The sequence below is a fragment of the Triticum dicoccoides genome, chromosome 3B (genome assembly GCF_002162155.2).
Source record: "Triticum dicoccoides isolate Atlit2015 ecotype Zavitan chromosome 3B, WEW_v2.0, whole genome shotgun sequence".
NCBI classification, from domain to species: domain Eukaryota; kingdom Viridiplantae; phylum Streptophyta; class Magnoliopsida; order Poales; family Poaceae; genus Triticum; species Triticum dicoccoides.
In genome coordinates, this window is record NC_041385.1 from 656,575,504 (window position 1) to 656,588,810 (window position 13,307).

The window sequence follows — 13,307 nt, forward strand, 5'->3', positions numbered from 1 at the left end:
GTCGTGCTAACCAACATGTGGTTGGATGGTTAGGAGGATAGTGGTTTCTCGAGCCCACCAAGGTTAAAGTCCCGGTGCTCGCATTTATCTTGTGTTAATTTCAGTATTTTCTGGCGATGTACGTTCAGTGGGAGGAGACATTCCACTCGACTACGAGGCACCTATGGTGACTTCCTAAAATCTCAAGATCATATATGCTGGCCCACTCTCTCGAAGGTGCTCATAGGGGTAGGGTTCGTGTGTGTGCGCTTATAGCGATGAGTGCTTCCGCGTATATATGAGCCCTTGCGTCTGTACCGTGTTCAACAAATACATGTCATGATTATACGATCACTGGCTCACTCGTACAACTCCGTATTTTGTTGATGACACAATCAATTGACCAGTCAAACGTACCACGCGACGCAACTAGTGTTGCACCATCGGGGCGCGTAACCGTGGGACCCACCTGTCAGCCCGTATATGAAAGAAAGAAATGGTAGTTTGAGTCTGTACTGTGTTAATAAAATAGGAGTACAGTTTAGGGTGATCATACGGTCACTGGCTCACCATACAGCTTCATAATTTGTTGATAACACGATCAATTGACCAGTCAAACGGTCCACACTCAGCAGCGCACATTACCATAGGGCCCACCCGTCAGCGCGTATATGAAGGACAGAAATGGTAATAAATTAGTGGTCGGTGGGTATTCGAAATCGTGAGACATCTGGTTGGCAGTCACCGGCGGTTGGGGGCGTTCATTGGGCGGTGGGGTAGGGATCGCCAGAGAAAATGCTCGGCGCAGGGGGGGCTAGAGGGATGGCCGGTGGGGCAGCAGACTGGCAGTGGGGAGTGGTTTCGGGGAGGGCGGGCAGCGTGGCGGTGCGGGCCGGCCGCGAGCGGCGGGGGCTGGCGGTTTGGCTGGTGGTGGCTGGCGGCTCAGGGAGCATGGAGTTTGATGATAAACAGGAGGCCCTTGATTTCGTATCCAACGGCTGGAAAATCTAATGACCAAAGATGAAAAAGTCAGTCGACTGACGTGTAGCCTCACCCCGCACGTACACATGCACGCATGCAAGACACGCACGCATGCAGGCGTGCAACACTGACACGTACACATAACGTACACATGCACACACGCAAGACACACACGCATGCAGGCGTGCAACACTAACACGTACACATAACGTACACACGCACGCATGCTGGCATGCAACACTGACACGTACACATGCACTCACGGACACACACACGTACGCACCCATGCATGCAACACTAAAACGTACCCTTGCACGCAAGCAACACTCGCACGCCTGCATGCACATAGCACATGACGCAAGACACACACTCAACCTATACGTGCATGCACCCTTTGTTAAGGACATGGATTGTTACGGGTATTAATCAATCTTATGTGTGATAAGTAGAACATTGATGTTTGCAGCGGTCTTTATGAATCACAACGTATCGAACGGGCTATCAACATAGTAGGATTATCTACATGAAAAAGATGACGTCACACTCAATGAACAATCATCGGTTTATGAAATGCCCGCATCTGACCGCCCTAGCCCACCAAAGGTTCCTCTGCTGTTCGCTGCCTACGTTGGGTCACTGACATGCAGGACATGCACCCAAAGAGCCCACACGTCAGTCGAAGAATGGCACGGTGTCCTAGGTTAGAGTCGACGGCGCCACTCGCTCCACGCCCGGCTGAACACGCCTCCGTGCCGCATTCAAACGCCTCCATGAAACCCGCCCTTGTGGAAGCCAAGAAACCCACTCTGGATACACGTCCGTTCATGACCGGGCCAGCGTTAAACACAATGCCGGCCGAGCTCCTCCCGTCCGTCGTCTATTTAATCTCCTATTTAAACGTGGCCAAACGCGTGCCAAGAATCGCACACCTCCGCCGCTCCCCTATCTCCTCCACCATTTTGTCCACTCTTACAATGGCTTACGAAGAGTAGTTATTCCGCATCCAAGCCGGCTGGGTAGCCCGCCGGATACGAGCTATGCAGCTCGCTGATCCACCTCCCTTCCCTCGTTCGACGGAGCCAGTTGCCACCCCAAGCCGGCGCGCGGTTCAGCAACTCGCCGCCCCAGGCCAGCTTGACGACGAGCGGCGCACGGGCGTCATTGCTGCCGTCCATGCCGCCGCCTCGTACCGCGTCTCTCGTTTCTGTGGCCGAGACTGCCATGCCGGCGGCCGCGCCATGCAAGCAGCGACAGAAGCCAGGTGCGCGGAGAGCAACGAGTCGGTGGCCAGCGCCTCCGCGTCCGCCGCCATCATCAAGGAGAAGTAGAACATGGGAGGCCGCCGCCGCTTGGGTCCCATGAAGGCCACCGCAGAGGCGACGCCGACGTACACAGCAGGTGTCTTGCCGGATCCTTTTGTTGCGAGGACCTTCATCGACCCCGCATGGGCTCCACGGAAGAGGGGAATGTTAGGATGAACTCGAGCCGGTGCCGTCCATGGCGAAGTAGTGGCCGGTGATGAACTCGAACTGGTGCTGGCCACCATCATCTTCGGTACCAGCCAATGATATCAGTTGGGCAGTGGGGAAGCGAGCCGTCCTTTGTGCTGAAGCATATACCTCCGGGGCTCTCGGAAGTCCGGTGATCGTGCTGCCGGACATGAGGAACACAAATCGATCAACGGGCAACCATTTGAATGTAATGAAATCCGTCATGTTTGTATGAAAATCCGGTATTTTATATGATTTCCATCGTTGTTTATATGAAATATCAGTTCGTCTACATGTTTGCGTGAATTTCGTCCAGTTGGTTGAGTTGCTGTCATAATGTGTGCGGCTACGGTTGGATGGCGTAATTTGCGGATCGCCGGTCGGTCTGCGGGCGGCTCGGGCGGCGTTGTGGGACAAAAAAAACACAGCTCGTGCGAGCTCGTCTCCAACGTGCACGCTAGAGGATGCATGACAGCATGAGCACCCGAGCCATTCCTCTTCATAGGTGGCAAAGGCACCGGTGGACAAAAGGGTCGCCAATATTTTGGCTACCCCGGGCAAGATCCAAACAACCCCTCCCAACAGATTCAAATCCCTCATTCGCTGTGGAATTTTGCCATGTGTTGTTTTCATGGACTAGCAAGATGCCCGTGCATTGCAGGAACATCAAGATGCATTTTTTTACAAACTCCCGCATGCATGCAAGGGATAAATAATGTCCTCCTTTGGTAGTACCACGAGGGAAACACCATTAATATTGCATCGATTATTGTTAGTGGCCTTGTATATCTGCAAATTGTAATTTTGATAGTGGCCCCTTGTATATAAAAATGGAGGGAGAAAGATGAGAGATAAGGTGAGGAGGAGTGGGGCGTGGTGGGTATGGACGGCGCATTATGTCTAGGTTTGTATCTCTCACACACACACCCACGTAGGTGGGGGATGTGCATGAAGAGAATAGGTGCACGCACGGCGCACGTACTCCCATCTCTTTCCCAACCACACCCGTGTGGGTACACGGTGGAGCTCATTTCTATATGAAAAAGGCAGCCCATGTGGTAATTTGGCACGTGTACTGGTTCTCCACTTGGTGGAGGGAGGATCATCTACCACAGGTGAACAAACAAATTGCGACTTGATGTGTTATGTTAAAAAGAGAGGCAAACCATGTGGGACCTACCTTAGAGGCAAGGCTCTATACACTGGAGTACTTTTGAACGAGGAGAAGCTTGCTTAGTACGTCGTCTCCCCCGCCCACGGGCGCGGTGGCTCGCAGGATGAGGTGAAGCTTGCTTACGAGTAGTAGTAGTAGTACTCCTACTACTGTACGCCTTACGCCCGCTCCCTCGCCCACGCGCGCGGTGGCTCGCAGCACGAGGAGAAAATTTTACTACTCCCTCTGTTTACTCCTCGTCCCTACTATGTACCATGGTTAGTACTCCCTCCATTTACTTATACAAGGACATTATAAAAAAATACATTTTGCATCCATACAAGGCCACAAATATTAATCGAGACAAAAGTTACTACTCCCTCCTTACCAGTTTATGGCTCAATTTCAAAATCTCTCCAACCAAGGTAGACGGTGAGTGGTCGAATTAATTTCGTAGTTTGCACAAGTAATTAGTACGCTCGTTTTTCTCAAGAAGTTATGTTTACCGAGGCATTAATTAGAAAGAATGCATGAATGACCACTAAATTTCCATGAACTTGTACATGCATTGGTTAGTTTCCTCTTGACACTGCTTGCGTCGGGTGATCTAACGCACCTCGAAATCCAACATGTAATGGTACTACTACTAGTATAGTAGAACTGAGACTTATCAAATGGAAAAAACGAATGTTTTTTAGATGAGCCCTATAAACCCTAGTGGGTACGTACTCCATAAAAACAGATTTTTCCAAAACTAAGTCGCTCCCTTTCATGAATTCTGTAGTATACTCCTCCGTCGATGCTCCCTTTCACGAATTTTGTACTTCATGTCGCCGACATGTGGGACATATAGCAATCGGGTCGATGTGTCAAGCACCAAATAACAGTGCAGAACAGCAGGGGGGACGCACCCCACTTGTACCAGCCCAGTAGTAGTAATGAGCAATGAGACGTCAAATCACAATGCCACACCTTCCCAGACGGAGGAAGCAACCATTATTTCACACTTCGGTTCGCCATCATCTCAAACCATGTAGTATTGCTTCTGCCTCAAGAGGGACACGCGCATCGCCTTGGTACATCATGACACGTGGGACCGCATGACAGGCCATGCTGCCCCGCCGATCGCTCAATAAAATCACCTCATTTTTACTATACTTCCTCCGTATCGGTTTACTACATGGCATGCACCTCGTTCTAGGTTGAGAATTTAACTGGCTATATATGTGATGAAGTACTCTAGCCTTTTAAAAAATGTATACTTTTGTATAGTAGTACTATCAATGGATTGTGCCATGGAGCAAAAATTGAAATTAAAAAAAAGGTGGTACATATAGAGAGCGCTCGTCGCCAAATTATGCATATAGTACTATTAAAAAAGCTAGTACATGCTTAATTGGGGTGCTAAATTCTATTAAAGAAATACTAGTAGTATGTATCATACTGAGGAGTTAAAGTAACGAGAAGAAACATAACATAGTTCTGTTGGGGCTCAGCACAACACACCCCTCAAATTCAACTAAGCACACCTGAAATTAAACTATGCAACTAATCCAGTAGACACTGCATTAGAACCACCATGAGCAACGATATTGACACCTTACTCACACGGAGGAGTCCTCGCCCACGTCCTCGACTTCGTCCTTGTCCCTCTTCCTCTTGGCCGATACTTGTTTGCTTGAACCACACACTTGGCTCTTGCTCTTCATCCAACCCTTGTAGATATTGAAACAAAGGTAGCCATCCATTGCAGCGTAGTGGATGTGTTCTATATCTAGTACATTCTGCTGCCATGCATGACGATGAAACATGTAATGAGGTTTCTCCAGTTTACTGTACGAAGGATGAACCATGGCTCCTGCCAGGGTCAGCATTGAAGGCTAGCCACCGGAGGGCAGCAGCCAATTCTTCTGGAGGTCGAAGGGGTTGCCTACAACAAGGCCTATCCGATCCAGGACTTCTTTGTCGTTCGTAAAGTCTACAGTAACGAATTTGACTAGGTTGCTCATGAGGAAGTTCTTAAAATCTAGGCATTCAACATCGGCATGGCATATGTGGTAGACCAAGCATAACTCATGCACGCAAACCTGGATCACGGCGGGCTTCTTCCTCTCTTCGTCCTTTAGATTCTTCTCTCGTCCCAGGACTGTGGTGTACTCAACATCTTGCCCAGCGACCCACTCATCATGTGAGTTTTCAAACATGCGTCTGAAGCGAGGAAGGTATCCTTTCACCATCGCAGAAGAACGGGAGTAGATGACGTTGAACTCATCGTCGGTGATGGTTCTAACATCGTACTCACTGCTGATCATGGAGATTTGGGACGCCATGGATTTGGGAGGAGGGTTAGGATTAGTGGAACTGCCGTAATGTGAAAGGACGGGACGACTAGGAGCGAACCACCGTAGTATTAAAGGACGTGCGGGGATGAGTAGAAGCGAACTGCCAGCATGCGAACGGCAGGGTAGTGGCTTTACATTCTCCCATGATACGGGCTCCCGAGAGCGCTTGGATCTGAGATCGAACGGTTGCATGGCGTGATTCTAGACCTATGGGTGAATATCCTATCCTGGAGGGTTATTCTGCAAATTTTTAGCAACTTAGCATGCGACCGTTTGATCTCAGATCCAAGGGCTGCCAGCAGCCCGTATCATGGTCGTGCCTACCACGACCGTCACGTCGCTCACGCGGTCGCGCCCTTGGAGATTTAACATGGTGCGTTAGGCTATCTGATGTTGGCATGTCATACATAGTCATCACTTAGTCACTCATACTACAACAAGGTTACCTATAAGGTTGGCTATAAGTGTTTTTTTACTTCTCTCTATCTCTTTCTTCGTACTCCAATGAAATGGTGCTTAGATGAGGTGCTAAGGGCATTAAATGGCTTAGGAATCAAGTCCCCAATGCATATGTGCTTATTAGTAGTTTTTTGTTGCTAAGTTTGCTTCATTTAATTAGCTCTAGACTCAAAATTGTCTTTTCACCTAGGTACACGCGCTTAGCACCGTTTCTTCCTTGGGTCACCAAACTTGCCACATCAGACTTTATGCCGATGTGGCAAGCTTAGCACCTATAGGAGCCACTAAGTACTACAATAGTGGGCTATAAGGCTGGTCATAATGGGGAGTAACTTATACTAGTGTCATGCATATGACACTAGCCTAAGTTACTACCTTCATAGTGCAAAATAACATAGTAGTAGTGTCATAGAGGACTTCATTAATTAGCTTGTAGACTCATCTTGTCTTGGAAAGCGCTATGTTACAGTAACATATTATGTTACCACTTCTCATTAACTACATGCCACATAAGCAAAAAAAACTCAGAGTGCGCTATGTTACTCCCACTATGACTAGCCTAAGCCCGCTTTACATGGCATTTTTGCATGTGTGGAGGAAAGAGGCAAGGAAAAAGTGGAGAAGTGGGCTCTCATGCAAGAGCCAGCCTCAACTACATGGTGGAGCATTGGGAGAGGCACCTGTATGGAGGTGGTCAGGAATCGGGAGACTCACGTCGGTCGTAGCGCCGCAGTTAAAATAAAAATGGCAAGTCAAATCACGGGGCCCCACCTGTCCAGCAGTAACTCGCTGTCAAATCACACAGCCCTACGTTTGCAGCAGCCTACTCCCTCATCTTCTCGCGTCTCTGTCGAACCGACTAGGCGGAACTGCCCCGCCTACCGCCAGGAAAAGCCCCGCCCTCGACTTTTAAATACAACTACATCCGCTTAAGAATCCAATGATATAGTAGTACTTTTTGTGCATAGTAATTCATATTTAGTTAGTCAAATGGATGACCTAGAACTACATGCACGCCCTATAAACCGAGACGCCTAAAAATAAAAAACCGAGACGGAGAGGGTAGTTCAGCACGTATCTTTTTAGATCAATATAGTCGGGATTCACCAAGGAGCAAAACCAAGTGGTAGGCTGCTCCTGTTGTGTTGGCGTAGCAACTCAAGCAGGGTCAGTCCGCACACGAAATGGCGACACACTTAACAGGACCCCTTTGGCTGACATGTGGCTCAACCACCGCCTTGTTCCACATGCGATGCACCAAATTACAGTTCGGAGCAGCGGTTGGAACTGGAGGCACCCTGGTCGTAGTGCCGCAGTAGTAGAAAATGAGCGACGAGGGGTCAAATCACAAAGCCCTACCTTTCCCGCATTAAGCTGGACGGACGACGCAACCATCATTTCACTCTAGGGTGCAAGAGCATAAAGAAAGGAGAAAACAATGATGCATGCGGCAGCTACCTAGGGCACCCTAGGGTAGGGGTCTCCACTACATATCCTTTCTTTTGAAAGCGTCTCCACTACAAATCGGCTTCTCCCTTGTCCTCTTGAAGAAAACCGATGGTGAGTGTGGTGGTAGGGTTTGTAGGAGTACTACGGCGTGCGGGGCCACGTTGTAGTAAATGGGTTCGAGTCGACGCATGTGTGGGCCGCTTGGTTTTACGGGAACGAGGCAACATTTTGGGTTCGGGGACCAGTGGAGATATAGTACGTACAAAAAATTGTGGACGTACGTTCGACCGAAAGGCAATGATGCATTAAACACATGAGATTTTGAAACCAAATTATGAATAAATACACACTATAGCATGTAAAGGTTTGAGTCATATATGCATGATGTAGATGTTCGTTTAGTTCTTATAGTTCATCTCATTCAAAATCAATTAGTTTTGTAAAAATGTTAAGATTCATGGGGTTTTTTTGCGAATACAATTCATGGGGTTGTGCATTGTAAAGCATAAAGTAAAAAACAAATAATGGCAATTCATTTAGAAAAAAACAATTATGATACAGAAGATTCTAGAACAAAGGAGAAGTGCTTGTGTTTGAGGTTTGTGCATTATGCTTAAGTTCAACCATGGAGACTTCTAAATTGTACATGTGGCAGATCTGGTGGAATGTTGATGATATCCAACGGCCAGTAGTGCTCGGATTCGCCATCTCTGCACTGTCGGATTAGCTTCATCCAGCGACCATCTTTCAAAGTTATTGGCACACTATATAGTTCTTGTGCCATAGTTGCATGTTTTGGAAAAAAGCTACTAGTGGGTTGTACTATCTATTTAGGAATAGAAGATGTATACATGGAAGTTGTAGGGAAAGAGATGACATGGAGCATCTCAATTCCTATGAGTAGGGATTGGAAAAGAGATGTCATTTGGTTCACATCATAGGAACTTTTCTATTGAATCTAGAGATGACATGTATCTCAATTCCTATGAGGAGGGATTAGAAAAGATATGTAATTTGGTTCAGATCATAGGAACTTTTCTATTGAATATACGCTAATGTTTATTTTCCTTTGAAATTAAGGGAGTATAGGAATCCATTCATTTGAACCAATTGGCTCTAAAGCTATAGAAACGGTATCATGTTTATTTCCTTTCAAATGTGGAGTATATGAATCTATTCCTATGAACCAATTGGCTCTAAAGGAAAAAATCCTATAAAAATCATATCATATAGAGTTCCTATGATATTCCTCGACACCAAAGGATGGTTGAAATTGATGCGGGTGATACGATGGTCTTATTTTGTAGACTCCTCCCCCATCTTTATAGTTACCTCTCCAAGATGAATGAAATGATATATACAGGGTATTCTACATGTGCAATTTGGTACACAAAAACTCGGTAAAAGTTTGTGGGGTTCAAATTTTCAATAAAGCTATATGCACTGCATTTCGAAACGGAGGGAGCATACGGCAGTTGCTAACACTCATGTGTAAGATTTGTGTGTAGGAGGAGTGTCTGTTCTATTAAATGACATGGCAAAACTGACACTGTCGAATGCCGATCTAACGGTTCTTACGGCGTTCCTCAGGAAAAGGCTTGTGGCGAATGTTTGTCGGATAATGATTTACGGACACATGCATTGCATTGATACGTGCCCCCCTCCCTCTCATGCACACGCACCCTCACGAGTCACGACTCTCCCGAGTCCTCTCGTAGACTCGCACGTCGCACCCACCGTCTATCTGCAGGTAGACGTCACGCGCATATGTGCTCTTTACACCCTACCCTCAGAACTTCTAAAAAACAAAAGACGTCGCGCACGTTTTATTTTAGCTCACACGTCACACACTTATACTATTACTCTTGCAACAAAATCACTCCACTATATATCTATATATAAGCAGGAGCCTTAGCGCTTGCTTTACTAGGGTTCCTCTCGTTCACTCTCTCATGCTCTCCAGATCTAAGAAAGACATAGGTGGCCACACTCTCTCTCAGCTCACGGCTGGTCACAAATCCGGCCGGACAACCTCGACCAGGGCAGGGGTGTAGGTGCATCGTTCATGCTGTCGGCGGCGGCGAGGGAGGAGACCAACGGCTGCCCGCGCATCCCGATCGGCGGCCGTGCCGTTCTCTCCGAGAGAGCGCCGACTCGGGAGTGCCTCCGACCCCTTCTTCCTCCATGCGGTATTGTGTCCAAGATGCGGCCTCCCGACACCGTCTTTGCCACATGCCGACGACCCTCAGGTATATATTCCTTCGAAACCTGCCTTGCTCTACTGCCCCAGCTCCCTTCGTGTGGATCTTTTTCTACTTCCGTCCGCTGTTCCAAAGCCACCTAGACTTTTACTATTATTAGAGGTAAAGCTAGTTCATACAGTCGACTCTAAGAGTTGGTTCAAACAGGGAAGAAAGTGGAAAAGCTGTAGCATGAATCTAGGACTTGGTTCTAAGAGGAAACGGGGGAAAGTAGTAGATACTGGCTACCCAACCGGTCTCTTGGTTGAAAAGAAGAAGAAAGCATGGTGGATGGCGAAGGGTGGGGGGAAGTGGACCTATCTCTTGGTTGAAAAAGGAAAGAAAGTGACAGGTGTTGGGGGCCAATGCAAATGAGAATGAGCAGGTCTAGATTTCCTGTGCTCACATAGGAAAATGTCGCCGAGGAGATAAAAAATGGGACAAATGCAGACATGCTGCCTGAGTGTTTGCCACTCTTGGCAGCCACATCTGCCTCACCACTTTATGCCCCTGCTTTCCCTACGCCCATATCGCTGCCGTTAATGTAAAATCACATGAAGCATTAAGCAATGCCACCTAATGTCACTATAAGTGATGGTCTAGTGTCGTCGATAAATTTAAGCAATGCCACCACCATTTTATGAAGTGCTTCTGTCTTGCTTTATTTCCCATGAATTGTGTTTTTGAAGTTACACTTAACTCTCACACCGCTAACATTGCTTCATCCCAGTGGAACTGCACAAATTTGATTGCACATTTACTGACCATGTGCTACTCTCATGACAGTAATACTAATGCTATTGTTCTGCATGTTAATCTAGTGGCATTGTTGATGTGATGTGATGCTACTTACTTAAGGACTCTTCATACTGTCAATCTAGTGCCAATTATAACATAATAGATGCTGCTGTTAATCATACGCCACTACAAATATCTGTCGCTGTATAAATAACTGTATTTCATATTTGCGCAAACAGGGATGTTTGTCTCCATATCGTTTCGGGATGTCTGTCTCCGTATCGTTTCTATCTGTGCAATCAAAAGCACACACCTCAGTTTTAGTACAACTGCGCAAAATGAGATGGCTATCCCTCGTTGCCGTCGTCTAACCTCCAGTCTTCAAGGTATTCCTACATTGGTAGTAACTAAGGTAGAATGACCAACACAATCTAAAATAAGCTAATTCGAACGTTTTACTTCCTGATTGCAGTGCAGGGACGAGAAAAAACAACTGCATCCTAGTCCGGAATGCACTTTCTACCAGTTTATCCACGGACCGACGACTAGCTGGCACGGCTGAACGACGGTTTTTTGGACAGGTGGGCGGACAAGAGGCATTGTGGTCTGCTTATTTCTACAAATAGCGGTGCTTAAATTTAGTGGAATGCACAAGAATTTCACCTGATCAGTACACTCCATGGTTCAGTTCAGCATTCCAGCTAAGAACACAATTATAATTGGTTATTCTGGAATGAGAGAACCTAACCCTGGATGGTGGCAACAAGAAAAAACCAGAGTGAACTCCAAGAAATTTAAGCCTGCCGGGAGGCCCTTTGCTCAGAGAAGCCTTGCTTGTTTTTTCCTGATTTGTAAACCTTCTCACAACTTTGTCTTTTGATGTGAACTAGTATATGTTTGTTATGTTCTATGAATCATTGAGATGTATAAAATTGCTTAACTTATGCTTTTCCAGTTTTTTATGAAGATGAGTTTAATGTGAGTGTTCCACATGAGCGCTGGACTAGCGTGTGAACGTTTGGAATTTACATTGTGGCCTCAGTTAACTGCATGAACCACTGTAACAAGATACATAGTTGCTTATATGTCAGACAGCAGATTGTTGATTGTTAGTTGGTCGATAGCCTAGTGTTGAAGCGAGTTGAGCCAATGTGCCGTGTTTTGCACAACTGCTTACAAGTGGGGTAGCACCAACAGTATTTACAAGTACTTATGTATACATCGGCGCACAGTTCTCGAATGAGTGCTCTATTTCATCAAAACACACACTGCTCGTATGATAAACCATGAAAACTTATGTCTTACCATGCCATATTCATGAAAAAACTAGTGAGGACGCATCTGTTTCGGCAACAATTACGATGGTTCTCACATGATTCACGGGCACAAAAAAGTAGCAGCAGTTCCCATAGACGGATTCAAATAGAGTACTAGCCCAGAGGGGTCGATAACAGGCAAGGTTCAGATAATTAGAAACAATCCAAACTACTATTAAACACTAGCTGGGACAACTATTTCATGCCTTGATCAAATTTGGGCTGGACACAAGACGGACCTTGCCATGAACATCATCGAGGACGTCCTACAGCAGCTCAATCATGTGAACCTTCATGAAGACAACCTTCACTACAAAAAAAAGACACATCTGTGACATTTTGGGCCGAACAAAAAAAAATCTGTCATACATATGACACTTCTATGACGATAATTGTGACAAAACCCGGTATCATCATAGATGTGGTGGGCTCCTACTTCTATGACAAAAAAACATGACAGAAAATGGGCTTTTCATCCTGGGCGGGCCGGAGATGCAGCTGCATGACATTCTTTGGGCCGTCCATGACGGGGAAAACCATGGTAGAAGCGAGGGAGAGGAAAATTACGGGGAGTTGCCGGTTAGGGTGGGTGGTCGGGGGCAGAGCAATGCGCGTTTCACTCGTACGTACGCGCGCGTGTGTGCGAGGCGTTGGCTCTAACTGAAGCCGAGCGAGGCGTTGGGCTCTAACTGAACCCGAGCGATTGCACTTTAGGCTACGCGTTACTGAACCCGAGCGATCGATCGATGGCTGTTAACTGAACCCGATGGAGCGATTCCTTCCCTACTGCTGTTAACTGAAGCCGATCAATGCTGCCTCTGGGATGAACAGTGAGCGTTGTGGGGGGGGTTGGATGAACAGTGAGCGGTGGCGTTGCCTCTGGATGAACAGGAACCCGTGGTGTGGAGGGCTGGATGAACAATAGATGGTGGAGGGGTGGCTGTGGAGGGGTGGTTGAACAGGACCCCGTGGTGTGGAGGGCTGGATGAATAGTAGACGGTGGAGGGTGCCTGTCGAGGGGTGGTTGAACAGGACCCCGTGGTGTGGAGGGCTGGATGAACAGTAGATGGTGGAGGGGTGCCCGTGGAAGCGTGGTTGAACAGTAGCCGGTGGAGTAGCGCGCGGTGGAGGCTGGATGAACAGGAGCCCGTGGAGGCTGG